The following is an 18256-nucleotide window of genomic DNA, read 5'->3' on the forward strand; positions in this document are numbered from 1 at the left end:
TGTCATGACATTCAGATTTGAGTGAACACCATAGACTTCCTGTTAAGGAAGTGTTGGGGTCAGAAGTACTGCTTTTCTCCTTCAGCTCTCTCTCACCTCATTTCCTGCCCGCTCTGGACATAGAGAAATGACCACCGGCCATGAATATGACTGACAATTTGGGGCCAGAAGTCAAGTGGTTCCCATGACCCTTGGCCCTCTGCAGTTCCCCCCTTTCCACTCTGGTCACCTAGGGGTATCCACGTTGTGTTCCTGTCCAGGTGGTAAGTCAGATAAGCAGGATGAGGAGGGAGAACTCTATGCCTGAGAGTCCTTCCTGGTTTCCAGCTGGACTCATCTCCTTCCCCCTTTTACAACTCTCCTCTCTGATAAGCTCTTGGGAAAGTCAGACTTTCATGACGCACCTGGACCCTGTCTGGGGTTCATGTTTTCCCAGTGCTTCCTGGGGAATAGTCCTGAAGATGATTCCACACTGGCCTTCAGAGTATTCAGAAAGTTTTACATAGGCTGGTGTTTGTTTCTCAGCCCTGCCGACCCATCCCCTTTAAGAAAAGAGGGCAGGAGGTGGTATCTGGATAGAGAGAGCACTATGGGATGGGATGGACTCAATACTGTGAAAATGCTTACAGATGTTCCTCATTTCATGACCAAGTTCCGTTTCTGCAACTAGCTTGTTACATGAATTGGTCGCTAAATGAGGAATTGCATATAGTACTGTAGATACATCACAATGTTCAGAACAAAGAAATGGTCAAAGGAAACTCCAGCTTGATGACTTTGCTTTTATTTGCGTAACTCTTACATGTACCACTGTAATGTATAATAGAACAAAAAACTACAGTCCTGTACTGTACAGTACAACCAGCAAAAATTACAGCACTGTATAAACAAGATGTACTCTACAGAAAAGATATCAAAGCTCTATAAATAAGATGTACAGAACCGTACCCAACCCCCCAGAAAAGGGCAGGTCATAAGTCCCAGCGGTGGGTTGTAAGTTTGAACAGCATGCCTCACTAGTAAGTCCAAACAGTTGTTAAACAGATAGATCCTTAAACGTGCAATATCTGTATTTAATATAACTTTATATTTTAAAAAAAGCAGTTGTTTCCATGACACAAACCAGTGAATAAGAGCTTTTGGATTGTTTTTACTTAGAGGTTGAGAGGTCTGGAGGAGGTAAGCAGGCATTCCAAGCCCGTCTCAAAGGCGGGAGCTGTCCCAGAAAGGCTTCTGGCCAAGCTGCAAGCCCCTTCCACAGTGCAGATGCAGTCACACTTCTGTCCCAGATCAGCATCCTCCCCAGCCACTCGAACCACCCGTACCTCACATGGGAATGTACGGAGGAGTTAAGCACCCAGGGTTAGGAGTCAGACTAACTGGATCCAAATCTCAGTCCCATCCCATCGCTAGCTCCACGGACCTTGGCAAGTTACCTCATCTACAGTTAATCCGTGAAACTTTTGCTTTCAGGGTCTTTGAGCCCACACTCTGTAGCCAGCTGTGTGGGATGGAAGCCAGCCTGTGTAGCCTTGGGAAGGTTACTCACCCTCTCTGGACCTCAGTTTCTCATCTGTAGATTGGCGATGACAATGACATACTCACCACTAGAGTGGCTGTGAGGATTGTAATAATATGCATATGCTGTACATGCATGCCCACACACGACTGTGTGTATATGGGAGTATAAATGCGTGTACACATGTATGTGCCTGGCACTTAGCAAGTACAGTCATTCCTTGGTATCCATGGGCCCCCTCTCCCCTGTAGCTACCCAAATCTATGGATACTCAAGGCCCCTTCATAAAATGGGGCTGGATGTGGTGGTGTATGCCTGTAGTCCTGGTCACCCAGGAGGCTGAGGCAGGAAGTTTGCTTGAGTCCAGGAGTTCAAGGCCAGCCTGAGCAACATAGGGAAACTCCTGTCTCACAAGCAAACAAACACACAAACAAACAAAATGGAGTAATATTTGTGTATAACCTATCCAAACCCTGTATACTTTAAATCACCTCTAGTTTACTTATAATATTTTATACAATATAAATGCTATATAAATTGTTGTTAAACTGTGTTGTGTAGGAAATAAGGACAAGCAAAAAGAAAGGTCTGCCCATGTTCAGTATACACACAATTTTTTTTTACTATTTTTGGTCTGGAGTTGGTTGAATTGGTGTGTGTGGAAGGGCCATGGATACAGAAAGCCAACTGTACTTGTAAGCACTTACTGTTACTATTATTAATATTTTTTAAAAGTTAAGGCTAAATTATATGTACTAAAATTAAGTCAATTAAAAAAACGTAAGGAAATAATAATGCCAGTGGTTCATAAATATGATAACAATTGTGATACTGATGCTTGATAGCTGAAGTGAAACCCTAGCCTGGGCCCAGCTTCTTCCTCTCTGCTTCATATCTCACTGTGTCCTATTGACTTTTTGGATCTCACTTTGATACTTCTTTTATTTACAGGATTTCCTATCAGGTATTGCATGGGAAACCAGCTCTTTAAAGTCTTGCTGAATTCATCTTGTACTTTCTCATTCTTTCTACCATTCCAACTTAAGAATTACACTTGGGAGAATTCCAACACCTCTTCCATCCAGGAGGGGCAGATACCTATGATTGCATAGGTCAGTGGTTCTCAGAGTGTGGCTCCTGGGCCAGGAGATAGCATCATCTGGGAACTTACTTGAAATTCAAATCCTTTCCCCCACCCTAGACCTGCTGAATGGGAGACAGAGCCCAGCAGTTTGTGTTCTGACCAGCCCTTCAGAGATTTTGATGGATGCAGTGGTTTGAAAGAAGTGTTATGAAAGAAGAGTAGACCGGTGGCCTGTGATGGTTAACTTTATGCATTCATTCCAGTAGTCTGTGGATGCCCAGTAGCATGAGTATCTTTAATTGCATTGTTGTGGCTGTCTCAATGTCCTGAATTGATCCAAAAGTGTTTTCCTTCCGTAGTCATTTGACTTTGGGGAAGAGCCAGTAGTCACGTGATGCCAGATCTGGTGAATAAAGTGGATAAAGACACACCATAATGTGTTTTTTTTGGTACTGGGGATCAAACTTGGGACTTTGTGCTTGCATGGCAGGCACTGGAACCACTAAGCTAAATCCCCAGCCCTCACCATAATGTTTTTACAAGCCTGCCTTTCCATTGGATGGTACTTGGCACCAGCATTTATCATATTTTTTTTATTGCATCTCATAAAGACTTACAAACTGTTTCAGAAAGTGGCAAGAACAATGGGGTTAGTGTGTTCAAAGCAGGGGTGGGAAATATTTTGAGAGAGATTAATGGCAATGTTTTTTACTGTAACACATTTTAAAAAATACAAACTTTCACTGTAAATTTTGATCGTACCTCCTATTGATTTTTCTGGGTTTCCAGCTTGCAGATCATGGGACTTCTCAGCCTCCATAATTGCATAATCTATATCTATATCCTTATCTGTATCTATACAGAGAGTGAAAGGCATAATTGCGTAATCCGCAATAAATCCCCAAATCCTTTTCTCTCGACTGCTCTTTCTCTGTCTGTCTGCCTGTCTACTACTGGTTCAACTTCTCTGGAAACTCCTGACTTCTACGTGGCTGTTTGACATTTTGCAAGATCACAGTCCTGTTTTGCACACCAGATGCTCATGTCAAACTCCCAGGCCTGGTTGTGACCACAGGGAGCAAAGGTAGGAGGAGATCCAGCTCACTGCTTAGATGTCTTTTGACCCATGCTCTCTCTGGATTCTTCTGAAGGCAGAGCTCAGTATGTCAGGCCATGTGGTTGGGAAGCTTCTGAGGTCTCAGGAGTCACTTTGCCCTCAACCCAGACCTGCTGACAGCCTAGAATCAGAAGTACCAGGGGGCCGAAGAGATGACTGTCTCTCTGTCTGTCTGCCTGGTGGGCATGACCTTGGCTGTTCCCTGTGCCCCAACCCCAGCCCAGTTCAGTCTCTCCAGCAGTGTCTCTCTGGTCCTGTCCTCTTTTTGTGATCTCTCCCCTTCCCGGGTCTGTCTGTTCCTTGGCAAGGAACTCCTTGTCTCCTGAATCTCTCTATTCCATGCCACCAACAGTCCTTTCCCAGACTGTAAAAGTTTCCTGGGAACCTCATTAGATTCTCTTTTTTTTTTGGTACCAGGAATCAAACCCAGGGCCTTGCACTTGCCAGGCAGGCCCTGCACCACTGAACTACATCTCTGGCCCTAGGTTCTCATTTTTTATCGGGGAGTGAAGTGGTCACTTCCAAAAGGAAGTCTTCAGGTTTCTTCCAGAGTTGGAGCTGCCTCTGCTTCCTTTGGCTCTGTCCCATACTCTTATAGAAAAATGACCTGTGTCACTGCAAAAAGGCAATAGTTGATTACTTTCATGAGAGAATCTGAAAAATCTCAGCTCTTCCTCAGAACCAATACCATCAAATCTGAAGTACTGAATCCCCAACGCAAATCTAGTCCTCTTTCCCAGTGTTGTGTGTGTGTGTGTGTGTGTGTGTGTGTGTGTTAGAGGAGTGGAACTTAGAGCCTTTGCACTGTTTGCACTGAGCTACGTCTCCAGACCTTTTTTATGCTTTATTTTGAGAGAGGGTCCCTGTAAGTTTCCCAGGGTGGACTCCAACTCTTATCTCCAGCTTCAGCCTCCTAAGCAGCTGGGATTATAAGAGTGTGCCACCATGCCCCACTCCCAGTGTTCTTTTAGCTTCTAGTTTAGGTATCTAGAGAGGAGTTTCAAAGGACCATGTAGAGTGGTGGTAGAGGACACCACCACTGGCCAGCCTGGTCCCAGCCTCCCAAGGGCCTCAGTGCTGGGTAGGAGTGGACAGGTCATCTGGCCTCCTGTGCTACTGTCCCTTTACTGGGAATGGGAGGCAATGCTAGTGCTAATCTCATGGAGTTTAGAGGAGGTTGACTCCATTGATACATCCAAATCCCTGGGAACAGAATCCTGACCATGAGTTTTTTGCATTTATCATCTGCCTATCCTGGACTCCTTGATGTCCTAGTGTGCTTCTGTCATTTATTATACCTAAGGCTATTTTTATTTGCTGTCTCCTCTTCTGCATCTCAGCTAGTTTTTACTGCGACCCCAGGGCTCAGCTACAGACCCATCAGGTATGTATGTGGGCAGAGCTTCTCTCCATTTGGAAAAGGTTGACTGGTTCCTGGGTTACCCCGTTGTGATTCCAGGGATATTAAGCCCTCTGCCTATCTCCCCTGTTCTCTTTTCCAGTGCACCTGGCCTCTAGTCACTTCTCCCCCACACATCTGTGAACATGCAGTGGCTGTAGCAGTTGTTTCCAACCTCACTGAGCTTGTTGCTTTTGCTTAGAGTGACCTTACCCCAGACTGTGTGGCTGTCTCTCTGCCATTAGTCTAGTGCCTCCTTGGGAGTGCATCCTTGGCCATTTCACCTACACTAGTCCTCTTTCCTCATCATCATAGCACTCAGTTTTGGCTCCTTCACTGTGCTTTATTAAATCTGAAATTGCTTGTTTATTAACGTTTTTTGTGGTCAGTGGTCCCTGGTGATTTGGGCAGGGGGATTAGGGTGCTATTTGTATCACAGACCTTAGTTTTGTATTGCTCCAGTCAAACCTTTTTGTTGTGCCTAACAGTAAGAAATGCACATGTAGATAGATTTGCAGGTCAAACCAACAGATCATTTTTTATTTGCTACCTCACACCACCTCTTGGCCCAAAAAGAGGGAAGAGGAAACCACTTGCATGATCCAAACAACAGTCTTAAGTCACTTGGGCCTTTTATATGTTTGACCAAGCAGGAATTATCTAAAGTACTTCTTGCTCCTGGGGAGTCCAAACTCCAGGCCCAATGACCAGAATTCCTCTCGTTCTGGTTCCCATCTAGAACATGACTTGCATGAGAACTGTAGCTTCTTCGACTATCAAATTCTCAGGCCTAGCGTGGAGCAGGTGCCCAATAAATCCAGTTGGTAAAGGGAGAAGTGACAGGCAAATAAAGATGCAGGCAGGTGTCTGTATCTCAGGACAAGGGAGTGTCTTTGTCTCTCTGAACTTCTGCCAAGAGAGCCTTTTGGGAGATCTAGCAGAGTGGCTTAGAGCAGGTGGAACATTTCAAATAATGCCAATCTCATAATAAATTATGTTTCCTGTTACCCCAGGATCCAGGCAGAAACACCAGTAGATTCATTTTCCCTGGCATTTAGTGTTCTTTGCACAACACCCAGCTGCTGCAGGACAGAATTCTTACCAAAATGGAAGCTGGTAGATTTGTTGAGCTAGCCCCACAGCACGGCCACATCCCCAGGGGCAAGATGCAGGCAAATAGAGCAGTTTAGCTTCCACAGGCAAGCCCTGCTCCTGTGTCAGATCCCAGCCAGGAGGCACGTGCTCAGGAGAAAGAAGCCAGACTGACCCCGGCATGGCCTGGAGTACTGTGACTCTGCGTGACCACCTTGAATATTGGCAGATGCTGTAGCAGGAGGTCGTGGGTGGAGCAGGCTGGGTTGCTTTCTTCCCAGGAGAATACACATGGCCAAGATGTTGGCAGGGAACAGATGGCATGGACAGGATATAGGGGAAGAGAACTGTCACAAGAAGACCATTGATGCTTTCTGGGTTGCATCACCAGCCTTCTTGGCACAAATAATAAACCCTCCCCTCTTGCTTGGCTAAGCAGAAAATGAATTGTTTTTAATGCATATTAGATAGCTCGTGGAATCTTCAGGATGGCCAGAGAAGCAGGCTTGGAGGTTATGCTTGGATTACACCCTGAATCACCACTGCCTCCACCACCCAGGGCGCTACCACCCTCCTCAGAACAGCCTTCTAGCTCTACATCACAGCTCCCCGCTGGGCATCCTAACTGGCAGCACCTCATTCGCAGCCTGTGCCCTAGATGGGAGGAGATTCTGGAAAAGCAAGTTTGGGGCTGCCTTCAAGAGGCACAGACTCACAGGCATGGTATCCAGACATGCTGCGTGGCCCGAAAGGATGACATGTATCCCTGATAGACAAAGAATAGTCAACAGCTCTCCTGGAAGCAAGTCTTCCAGCCTCCACTAGGCTATTTCCACCCCATTCTTTGTTCCCTCCACACGCTGGTGGGTGCCCAGGCGAGATGGGCTTGCCTCTGTGCCACTGTCCCTTAGTTCCACACACTGGCTATGAGCTTTTGAGGAAGCCGGTGGGTCAGAAGAAGCACTAGATCCAGAGTCCTGCACATTCTGGAGATATGTCAGCTGCCTGGCTGCGCATATTTGAGGAAGGCCTCTCTGTACCTTTCAGCCTTGCTGATACAAGGGCATGGGAGACAAGCCACTCAGGATGGTTTATGACTCAAGCATAGTAATAAGTGTGGAAATACTTTTAAAACTGCAGAATACACTTGTGGTTTAAGTCATTGTTGTCACTTAATGAGCAGTCACCAGCACGCCCAGAGGCATGTGCCACACCTGACCCAAAGGCTGTGGCCCTAACCCTTGCATGTCAGAATATGAGAGAAACCACTGAAATTATTACTCAGATAGCCTTGAATTTGCTCTAATTTATTTTTAAAATTATAAAGGATATAATTCAAGTGTCTATTCATTACTAATGACAAGTTCTTGAAAATATACTTGTATTAGTTGCTTCTGGGTGCAGTGACCTTTTTTAAGATGAATAAACAATATACAGAGGGTTGAGACAAAGTGGCTTCAGGAATGGCCAGATCTAGGTGCTCAAATTTGATATTAGGCATCTATGTTTTCCTGTAGTGGCTTTGTTCTTAGGCATGTCTTCTCCAAGTGATGGCAAAGGCAACTTTCAGAAGTGCCAAGATTATATTCTATTGTCCTAACCTTCCCATGGAAAGAGAATGGTTTTTTCTGAATTATTCTGGAAAAGATTGATTCTAGATGGGTTGGCTTTGGCATGAGCCCAAGGAGAGAGTTACATGGTCTCCCCTGCAAGTGGATTGGTGCCAGCTTTCCCCCAATGTCTCTTCCCTCAACTTCATACCAAATGATTACAGAGAGAAGAAAAAGTAGTTGGCTAAAGGAAAATTGGAAGGAGGAAGAATGGATGCTGGGCAGGCAGAATCCTAGGTACCCACTCACAGTAGCCTGGACACTATCATCGTTGGCTTGCTGGGTAGCAGGACATTTCTCTACTCTGGCAAGGATGACCAGTTCTTCTTGATGCCTCCCTGCCTCAACTTGTCTAATTGCTGTACAAATCTATCTCCTAGTCCCTGTTCAGTTTTCTTGAACTTTATTATTCTGGCTTCATTTTATTACTGGAAATGAAGATAAAGATATTTTGTTCCCCACCTAGATGAACCCATGACCATTTGGATTTCTTGACCTTTGCCTTTTCTGAATGCTCAGTATTTTAGGAATCTATTTTCATCCCATCCTTAAACAGATGGCCCTGGGAGATCAGCCCTCAGTGAATATTTATGAGCTTGTGGAATAAGGGTATAGGATTCAGGCATCTCTGCCACCTCAAGGTCTCCCAGGAGCCAAGTGCCTTTATTCTTGAGCTTGCTATGTGTCAGGAAGAGGAAAGTCAAGAGTTGAGCTCTTCCTCAGCCCGCTTTGCCCTCTGGGTTTCCCCAAAAACTCCATTCCCACAAATTTAATTATTTTCCTCTAGGTCTCAGGCCTGATTATTCCATCAGCATCACTCTGCTTTCATAATCCAAGCATCCTGCTGTATGTTCTCTGGCTGATTAGTCCAAATGAACATGCATGCTGCCTGTTTCCTCTTGCAGGCCCATCCCTGCCCCTGCTGCTCTTCTTGTGTGGTCATTTTCCTCTCACCAGGAGCCATCTAGACTTGCTCATCTTCAGCTTTGCCTCACAAAACCTCCCTAGAGGCCTTGCACACATGAGCACCCAAGTGGGGCCATTTGTTCAAACGCCTGCAGATGGTCCTCATCTAGTCAATTGCTGTCTGTGGGGAGGGACTCTGCTTCTGTCTCCTGTGATGGCTTCTTCTCCCCAGCATCTTACTCCCTGCCTGGGTCTGCCTTCTTCTCACCTGCTGTCCTAAGCCATATACATCAATGGTGCCATCAGTTCTCTTGGAAGCTATTTGACACAGACACGTGAGAGTACAACAGAAGTCAGACCCCATCACTCCACAATGACTCTGCCATGTCTTGACCCATGTCACATGACCCAGGGACAGAGGTGGCTTCATTCGCATTGCCACGAAGCAGAAAGCTTGACCACCATTCCAGGAGCTTATTTTTCTCTTTACTCCATCTTTAACCTGCACTCTCTCCAGGACCAAGACTCCCCAGCCTTCCCAAGGGCCATTTCTCTCTGGCCCACATCACCTTTTTGTAAAAATGGTGGGGTAGAGGGAAGAAATCCTTCCCTTCTGGATTTAGTTGTATCATTTTACCTTTCTCAAATATCCATGACAATCTGAATTTGATTAAGAAAGGCATGAAGTGAGGAGACGGAACAATTGTGTCTTGGAACTCTGACGAGACCACCTGTCCCCACTTTGTCCCACCACAGTTCATGCATACAGCTGCTGCATGTACCAATCTGTGTATTACTTTAAGGGTCTCGGGCCTTCTTTTAGACTCTTTTTCCTGCTGGCAGGCAAGGCATGCCTGGTCCATTCCCTACTACTTATTATTTAGTGTTGGCAGCAGCACTGGGAGTTGGGAGGAAAGCTGGTGGGAAGGTGTGCATTGGTGAGCTCTTCAGAAAGAGCTGGATTTATGCTGTCACTTTGCAGAGCACCTTGGCAGCTTCTACTAAAATTGAAAATAATGTACCATGCAACCCAGAGAAGACCTTTCCCACATGTGTACAAATATAGGCACACAGGAATGATCAAAGCAGCCTTGATAAGCTGATGGAAAATGAGAAAATTAAGCCAAGTATTGTGGCACACACCTATAGTCCCAGCACTTTGAGGGGCTGAGACAGGAATATTGCAAGTTGCCTGAGCAACTTAGTGATTTAGCAAGACCTTGTCTCAAAATAAAGAGTGTTTCAAAAGAGCTGGGGATATAGCTGAGTGTGATGGCCCTGGGTTCAATCCCCAAGTACTGGGAGGAAAACAAAGAAAGAAAAAAAGAGAGAAGGGGCCGGGGATTTAGCTCAGTGGTTTCACTGCCTGCCTTGCAAGCACAAGATCCCAAGTTCGATCCCCAGTACCAAAGGAAAAAAAAAGAGAGAGAGAGAAAACGGAAAGTTATCTAAGTGTCTATCAATAAAATGGAAAAAATAAAAGTTGGTTTATTAATATGATAGAATATTATGGCAAACAAAGGAAACTGATGAAATCTATAGAACTCAAAGACAAGATTTGGGGTGAAAAATAGCTTATTACAGACTGACTTGTACTGTATGATTTTTATGGACATTTGAGAAAACCCAAATGAATATTAAACAGTGTTTCTAGACTCAAGTGTGAAGTGCACTTTAACAGACATGAAGGTTGCACTTAAATTCCAAAATAATGCTGCCCTTGTCCAAGAAATTAGGAAATTCAGAGAGGGAGAAGTATGATGGGGGCATGAAAACATCAACCTTCAAAAATCTGAAGAAATATGATTAAATGTTAATATGCATTTGGCTTCAGGATAAATACGCATATTTATTATTAAGTTTCCATACTTACATTTTAAATCTAGATTTAAAATTAGTGAAGAAAGCACGGCTGAAACTATGATAGCTTGTGTATTGACTTGTCTTTTCATTGCAAATGACTGACAACCCAAAACAAACTACCTTCAAGTCCGTCAGCCAGTATGCTCTTCCCAGCCTTCTTCCCACTCTGTGTCCAGTCCCCGGTGGTGAGACTTCCTCAGCCTCAGGGGAGTGACACTGTAAACACCAGAGCCCTGACTCTTTGGAAACTTCCCATAAGCCATCAATTTTCCAGTGGAGATGTACCCTCCAGGTGAGTTAGGAATTTCACAGGGGACATTGTGTGAGGGTAGAGTGGACTTTGTTTTGTTTATGTTTTTGTTTTTGTTTTTTTGAGACGGGGTCTCATCACATAGGTCAGCTTAAACTCAAACTTGTGGGCTCAAGTGACGCTGCCATATCAGCCTCTTGAGTAGCTGGCATTACAGGGCTGTGTCACTATGCTGGGCTAGAGTGGATCTTTTGGAAATGCGTATCTAATATAATCTTATCTCTACCAAACGACGCTTAACAGAACACAAACCACAAGCACTAAGCAACTTGTTCTTTTTGTTGTTGTCATGTATTACAAATCTACGAAGCGCTGTATCTTAGGAGAAAGATATCATGTGTTTTACACAACCAAGTGACCCAACTTCACATTCTCTGCCCTCCTCAGAACTGACCTGAAAACCAGCCAGGGCTCAGGAGAACTTTGCTGTTACTACTGTCAAATTAGAAATCCCACCTATAATTTGGGTCAAAATAATATTACCTAAATGTACAGAAAAATCTTTCCCTATGAAATAGGAAGAAAAATTCCAGTTTAAAGAATCTTTAGAACAAGATTCTTGACAAGCCTAAAGTGATGAACAAGTAGAAAGGGGCAGGACATTCTGTATCTAAACGAGCTTTGTTACTTTTTATTTTTGGATGGAATAAGTTTGGCTTTTTAGTCTGGTGTTTAAAAATAAAATATTTTGAATTTGGCCGGGCAGACTTTAAAGTCATGTCTCTGAAAGTTTAAATGGCACTATACCTTTACAAAATTTGAAATTATTAAATGCTGACAAATTGGGCATGGTGCTGCACACCTGTAATCCCCACACTTTGAAGACTTGAGGCAGGAAGTTCACAAGTTTGAGCCTAACCTGGGTAACTTAGTGATTTAGTGAGATCCTGAGTCAAAATTTCAAAAAAGAGGAGGTGGAATGTAGCTCAGTGCAAAGGTCCTGAGTTCAATCCCTAGTATTGCTCCTCCCCAAAATTGCATACCAAGTAGCATAACATTTTGTATGCACACAATTACATTTAGTAGATTGAGCATAGTCTAGCATCCTACTTGATCAACAGTTCTCAAACCTGTATACCTCAGGGCCCTTTTATATTCTTAAATATTATTGAGGACCCCCCAAATTTTTGTTTATGTAAGTAATACCTAGTGACATTTATCATATTAAAAATTGAAAGAGAAATATCTTAAATATATATTTATTTTTAAATGATAATAATCATGAAGCCATACTATAGAAATAACATATTGTTATAAAAAATAACTGTATGTTCAAAAAATTGTGAGAAGAGAGGCATTGTTTTCTACTTTCGCAGATCCCTTTAGTGTCTGGCTTACTAGAAGACAGCTATGTTCTCATATCTGCTCTGTATTCTGTTTGTCATGCATGATACTACCTCTAATTTAACCTCTGAAAAACTCCACTTTACATTATTCATGAAAAAATAAGAGTAACAGAAAGCAATCGGCATCTTAATGTCATTATGTAAATAGTTTGACCTCCCAGACCCCTGAGCCTGTCTCCAATCCTTCAGGGCGCTCCAGACCACACTGTGAGAACTGATGCACTTGATTCACATAGTTTCAAGCCATCTAGAATTGTTTCTTCCTTAATGTGAGATAGGTAAAAGGAAGAAGTAAGGAAGGGAGGGAAGGACCAATGGAGAAACTTTGCATGTATTACAATGTCTAAAGTAACAGAGCATATATTCTCCAATCAGTGGAGAAATAAATGAAACAAGAAATGAAAAACAAAATGTAAAAATGCCAAGCAAAGGCAAGAAGAAAGAAAAAATAGCTATTAAAAGGCAAGGAAAATAAAGAACACAAAGTGATAAATATTTCTTTTCTTTTTTACTTAAATGCTCATTTTGTGGCAATTCATTTGACATGTGTTTTGGCTATTTGTGGTACACATGTATATTTTAAGATGTGTGAATATGCCAATGAAAGTGTTAGATAAGATGACAGAGATAAACACAAATACACTGGAAATTGTTATTAAATAAATATAAATGAACAAAGTGCTATAGATAAAAGACAAATATTGTCAAATTGTTAGATTGGCTTGCAAAAAATCCAACCACTTCATTTACTGTTTATAGAAAGTACATGTAAAACATAAGGATGTAAGAGGTCAAAAGTAAAAGAATGGTTGAAGGTATAATAAGTAAATAATGACCCCAAACAAGTTGGTGTGGTTATATTAATAACACACAAAATCAATTTTAAGGTAAAATGAATGATGAAAAGTTGAAATTACCAGGAAGAAAGAACTACAAGAAGAAATAGACAAATTCACCTTCATACCATGGAAAATGTATGTAACACACTTCTCCATGGAACTGATATCTCCAGTAGAGTAAAAAGTATGTAAAAGTTATAAAGATTTGAACAGTGCAAATTAACAATTGCAGAATGTTTCTTTTTTTTCACACCTACAACATTAGAAAATCAATTATATTCTAGACCAAACAGCAACTCTCAACAAATTTCATAGAACTGGTACCATTCAAACAGTATTCTTTGACTGCAGTGCAATGTAATTAGAAATGAATAACAGAATGAATGCTTAAAAATGAAGCATCATTTCTAAACTTCAGAGCCACAGAAAGAATTATATGGAAATTAGAACCTATTTAGAAGTCAAACTAATGAAATTCTGTCAATCAAACTTGTGGCATCCAATGAAACTGTTCCTAGAGGGAAATCTGTAACCTTAAATGCTTACATTAGGATATATTCAGAAGAAAGTCTAAAATTAATGAGCATCCAACTAAAAAAGTTTGAAAAGAAACAACTGAAAGAATAAAGATAAATAAAAATAAGATTAAAAATTAATGAAAGGGAAAAAAATTAATGAAAGGGGAAAGGTTTTGGTTTTCTGAAAACAAATGACCTTTGACAAAACTGATCAAGGAAAAAGATGTAAACACAATAGGATGCAGTTGCAAAGAATCCTGACCTGGTTTCACAAGCCAGACTTCTCTGTAAGACTTTTTCTCACCTGGTTTATGTACCTGTACTGGCATCAGCTGTGGCTGGGTGCTGGTTCTCCAGGTTCCCATGCAAGATTCTGCCACATGCTCCTAACTTGCCTGTGCTGAGATGTTCAGAGCCAGCACCAGGAGCCTGCTTCTGAGTTGGGGCCAAGGACAGAACTAAAAGCTCTGTGGTAGGTAAGTGGCTGCCACCACCTTCTAGATACTGACGGGAAGATAAGGAATTCAAGACTCTGATATTCCAGGATGCAAGGGCTTGAGGTTTGCCAGGAAGTAGCACAAACCATTAATGAGGAAATGTTTCACACTCCAAGGAACAAAGGGAAGACACTCACTCAGGAGATGACTTGGGGTTGAGGTGCCTACATCTCTTTGCTTCTTTTGCTACAGAAAAAGAGCTCACTGCAGTTCTGATCACAACCCCCTTTTTGAGTCCTCCCCACCCTGCAAAGATGACACCAACCTGGTTCATCTACTCTCTCCTGAAGCTGGTGTTGGCTGCACCCAAGCTCCCATTTCCTCTCTTGGTGGCTGGTTCTCTGGCTCCTCTCCACCTTGCCAATGGGAAGTCCTGCCAGTTCTGCAGCCTCTGTAGTTCTCTACCAAAGGCTTTGCGCACAGCTGAGGAGGAGAAATAGAAATTCAAGGTGTCTATGCACGCATTGTGACAGCTCAGCAACACTGCACATGCCTGCCAGTTTTGTCTGCTGTCCTGGAAGAACCCTACCACATGAGACACATTGTAAGGCCTAAAATAGACCAGGAAATTGAAGAGTCACAGCAGCCAGTCCCACGGCTCTCCAGTGCTCCCTGATCCTCACTCGGGACTGGGAGAGCATGATCCTCACAAAGTGCCAGTAGCAGAAGATGGTGACCCCCACAGGGATGACAAAGAGGACCAGGCTTAGCTCCATCATGAACTTCACCTGCTCTGGTGTGAAGTCCTTGTAGGAGGCTGTTGGCATCCCTCGTGGTGTTAGTTGGTAGGTACTGGACAATGATCACAATGCTGCAGTGTACAAAGGACAAGACCCAGGAGACCACAGCAGCGATCACTCCATATAGGGGCCATACCAGAGCTTTTACAAGGAAAGCCACACTGCAGTAGTGCTTGAAGCCAATGCCTGCCAGGAGCCATGTGCTGCATGGATGCAGCTATAGAAGCCATAAGCAGTGAGTGCACACAGGATGTCTTCCAGGGGCCACAAGGAATCGTAGGCAGTCTCAGTCATCTTGAAGGGCAGCAGCAGCCTCAGGAGGAGGTCAGCCAGTGTCAGGCTAAGTTGGACAATGTGCACAAGAGCAGGCTGGGGCTGGTGGACCTGCCCCACAAAGGCCCAAAGGACCAAGAGGTTGGTAGGGAGGCCAGCGAGGAAAGATACCAAGTAAATGGAGAGAAGTCCTATGCTCTGGGTCTCTGGGGCCATTTTTCCTGTAGAGACAGAAGATGGGATCAGAATCCTGACTAGATTTCCCAGCCCCAAACCCAAATGAATCCATTCTCAAGTTCACTGTATCTTCTGCTTCACAGAATAATTGCTGCTAACCCTTCAAATTGAGCATTCTTCTGTTTCCTGTGGGTCTGGAGAGAGATGACCTTCCTGGTGCCCCACCAGTTACTTTTTTAGCACACTTCTCTCTACTTCCTCCCTCTCTCCACCAAAAGGGGGGGAAGAAGAAAAATTAGTTCTGATCTCCACCCCCAGAAAAGTTCTCCGATGTCCACAGCTCCACTAGAAAGAGCACTTTCTGAGGGCAGTGACATTATCTGTCTCATTCACCATTATGTCTTTTTTTTAAATTTTATTTTATTGGTACATTTTAGGTATACAATATAATGGCATTCATCATTGGAAATTTGTACCTTTACATATCTCTTTTGGTTCTTATTTTTCCCCCTTCCCCTGCCCTCCCTTCAACCCCTCCATCCCTCCCTATTTACAAAGACTTTGTTTCCATTTTTTCATTTTCTCATATTAATTCCATTCTCTTCTTTCCTTTCCCCTACCCCTCCCACTTCTCCTTCCCCTTTGCCCCTTTTCTTCCTATTTCACATTATCTATTATACCTTTTAGTCCTTATTTACACTTTCAGTTTCTCACACTAGAGAAACTATTTGGTATTTTACACATGTGTATCCTATTTATTTCACTTAAGAATATCGCCTCAATGTGCATCCATTTAGCTATAAATATCTCTAATTTCTCATTTTTTATGGCTGAGTAGTACTCCATTTTATAAAAGAAAACATTTTCTTTGTCCAGTCTCTAGTTGATGGGCAATTGAGCTGCTTCCAAGTTCTAGCTATTACAAATTGTGGGGCTATGAACATGGGTGCACATATATCACTGTGGTATGATTCTCTTAATTCTTTGGGGAAGATAACCAGCAGGGAAATAGCTGGGTCAAATGGGACTTCCAGTCCTAGTTCTCTGAGCTATCTCTTTCCACAGTGGTTGCACCAGTCTACACTCCCACCAGCAGTGGAGCAGGGTTCCTCTTTCCCCACAGCCCCACCAGCATTTGTTATTGGTTGATTTTGTGATAGCAGCCATTCTTTCTGCAGTGAGGTGGAATCTCAGTGTTGTTTTCATTCACATCTCTTGAATGACCGGTGATGTTGAACATTTTTTCATATGTTTATTTGCTATTTCTACTTCTTTGTCTGAGAAATGTCTGTTCATTTCTGATGCCCATTTTTGGATTGGGTCCTTAAATTTGGGAGGTCTGATTTTTTTAAGTTCTTTATAGATTCTAGATAGTAGACCTTTGTCTGAGAAACAGCAGGTGAAGATTTTTTTTCCCACATTGTGGGTTGTCTCTTCACTCTGTTCGTGGTTTCTCTTACTGTGCAAAAGCTTTTTAATAAGAAGAGATCCCACTTGTTGATTGTTTGTGCTAGTTCATGGGCAACTGAGGTTTTGTTCATAAAATCTTTTCCTACACCAGTGTCTTCAAGAGTTCTACCTAACCTCTGTTCCAGCTGATTCAGCGTTTCTATTTTAATATTTAGATCTTTAATCCATTTTGATTTTAGTTTAGTGTATAGTGAGAGATATAGGTCTAGTTTTAATCTTTGACAAGTTGAAACCCAATTTTTCCAGCACCATTTATTAAAGAGGCTATCTTTCCTCCAGTGAGGCTGTTTGGCTCCTTTATCAAAGATGAGATTGCTGAGTGTGTCTGGAGTTGTTTCGACATCTTCTAATCTGTTTCACTGGTCCTCAGGTCTGTTTCTTTTCCTGTACCATGCTGTTTTAATCACAGTAGCTTTGTAGTATAGTTTCAAGTTGGTGGTTGTGATACCTCCTGCCATGTCTCTGTTACCTAGAATTGCTTTTGCTGTTCTGGGTCTCTTCTTGTTCCAAATGAATTTTTGGGTTGTTTTCTCAAGGTCCATGAAGTATGGTGCTGGGATTGCATTGAATCTATATATAGCAGTTTTAGAAGTATGGCCATTTTCACTATGTTGATCCTTCCTACCCAGGAGCAGGGGATGTCTTTCCATTTTCTGATATCATCTTCAATCTCTCTTTTCAGAGTGCTATAGTTTTCAGAGAAGAGGTCTTTAATTTCTTTCATTAGGTTGATTCCTAGGTATTTCAGTTTTTTGGATGCTATTGTGAAAGGAATTGTTTGCCCTATTTCTCTCTCAGTGAGTCTGTTGTTCGTGTAGAGGAAAGCTATTGATTTTTGTGTGTTGACCTTGTATCCAGCTACTAGACTGAATTTGGTTATTAAGTCTAGAAGACTTTTGGTGGAGTTCTTGGGGTCTTCTATATAGAGTATCATGTTATCTGCAAATAATGACAATTTGACTTCTTCATTTCCTATCTTTATTCCTTTTATTTCTTTCTCTTGTCTATTTGTGTGGCTAATGTTTCCAAAACTATACTGAACAGGAGTGGTAATAGTGGACATCCTTGTCTTCTTCCTGATTTTAATGTGAAGGATTTCAGTTTTTGACCATTTAGTATGATATTGGCTGTTGGTTTTTCATAGATAGCTTTTATCATATTGACGTAGAGACTGTCTATTCCAATTTTTTGTAGGGTTTTTATCATAAATGTGTGTTGGATTTTGTCAAATGCTTTTTCTGCATCTATGGAGATGATCATATGGTTTTTGTCCTTGGCTCTATTGATATAGTGTATTACATGTATTGATTTGCATATGTTGAACCATCCCTGCATCCCTGGGATGAATCCCACTTGGTCAGAGCATATGACCTTCTTGATGATCTTCTGCATTCTATTTGCCAGTATCTTATTAAGGATTTTTGCACCTATGTTCATTAGTGAGATTGGGCTATAGTTCTCTTTTTTGGTTGGGTCTTTCTCTGCTTTGGGGCTCA

The 18256-nt window shown here is 42.5% G+C and overlaps 1 pseudogene; it reads right to left on the minus strand.

Annotated features, from left to right (window-relative positions):
- Positions 1-14352: 14352 nt before the first annotated feature.
- Positions 14353-15456, minus strand: LOC147823997 (free fatty acid receptor 2-like; annotated as a pseudogene).
- Between the last annotated feature and the right edge of the window lie 2800 nt (positions 15457-18256).

The sequence above is a fragment of the Heterocephalus glaber genome, unplaced genomic scaffold (assembly GCF_053883595.1).
Source record: "Heterocephalus glaber isolate CG9 unplaced genomic scaffold, H.glaber_assembly_v1.0 deba00001561, whole genome shotgun sequence".
NCBI classification, from domain to species: Eukaryota; Metazoa; Chordata; class Mammalia; order Rodentia; family Bathyergidae; genus Heterocephalus; species Heterocephalus glaber.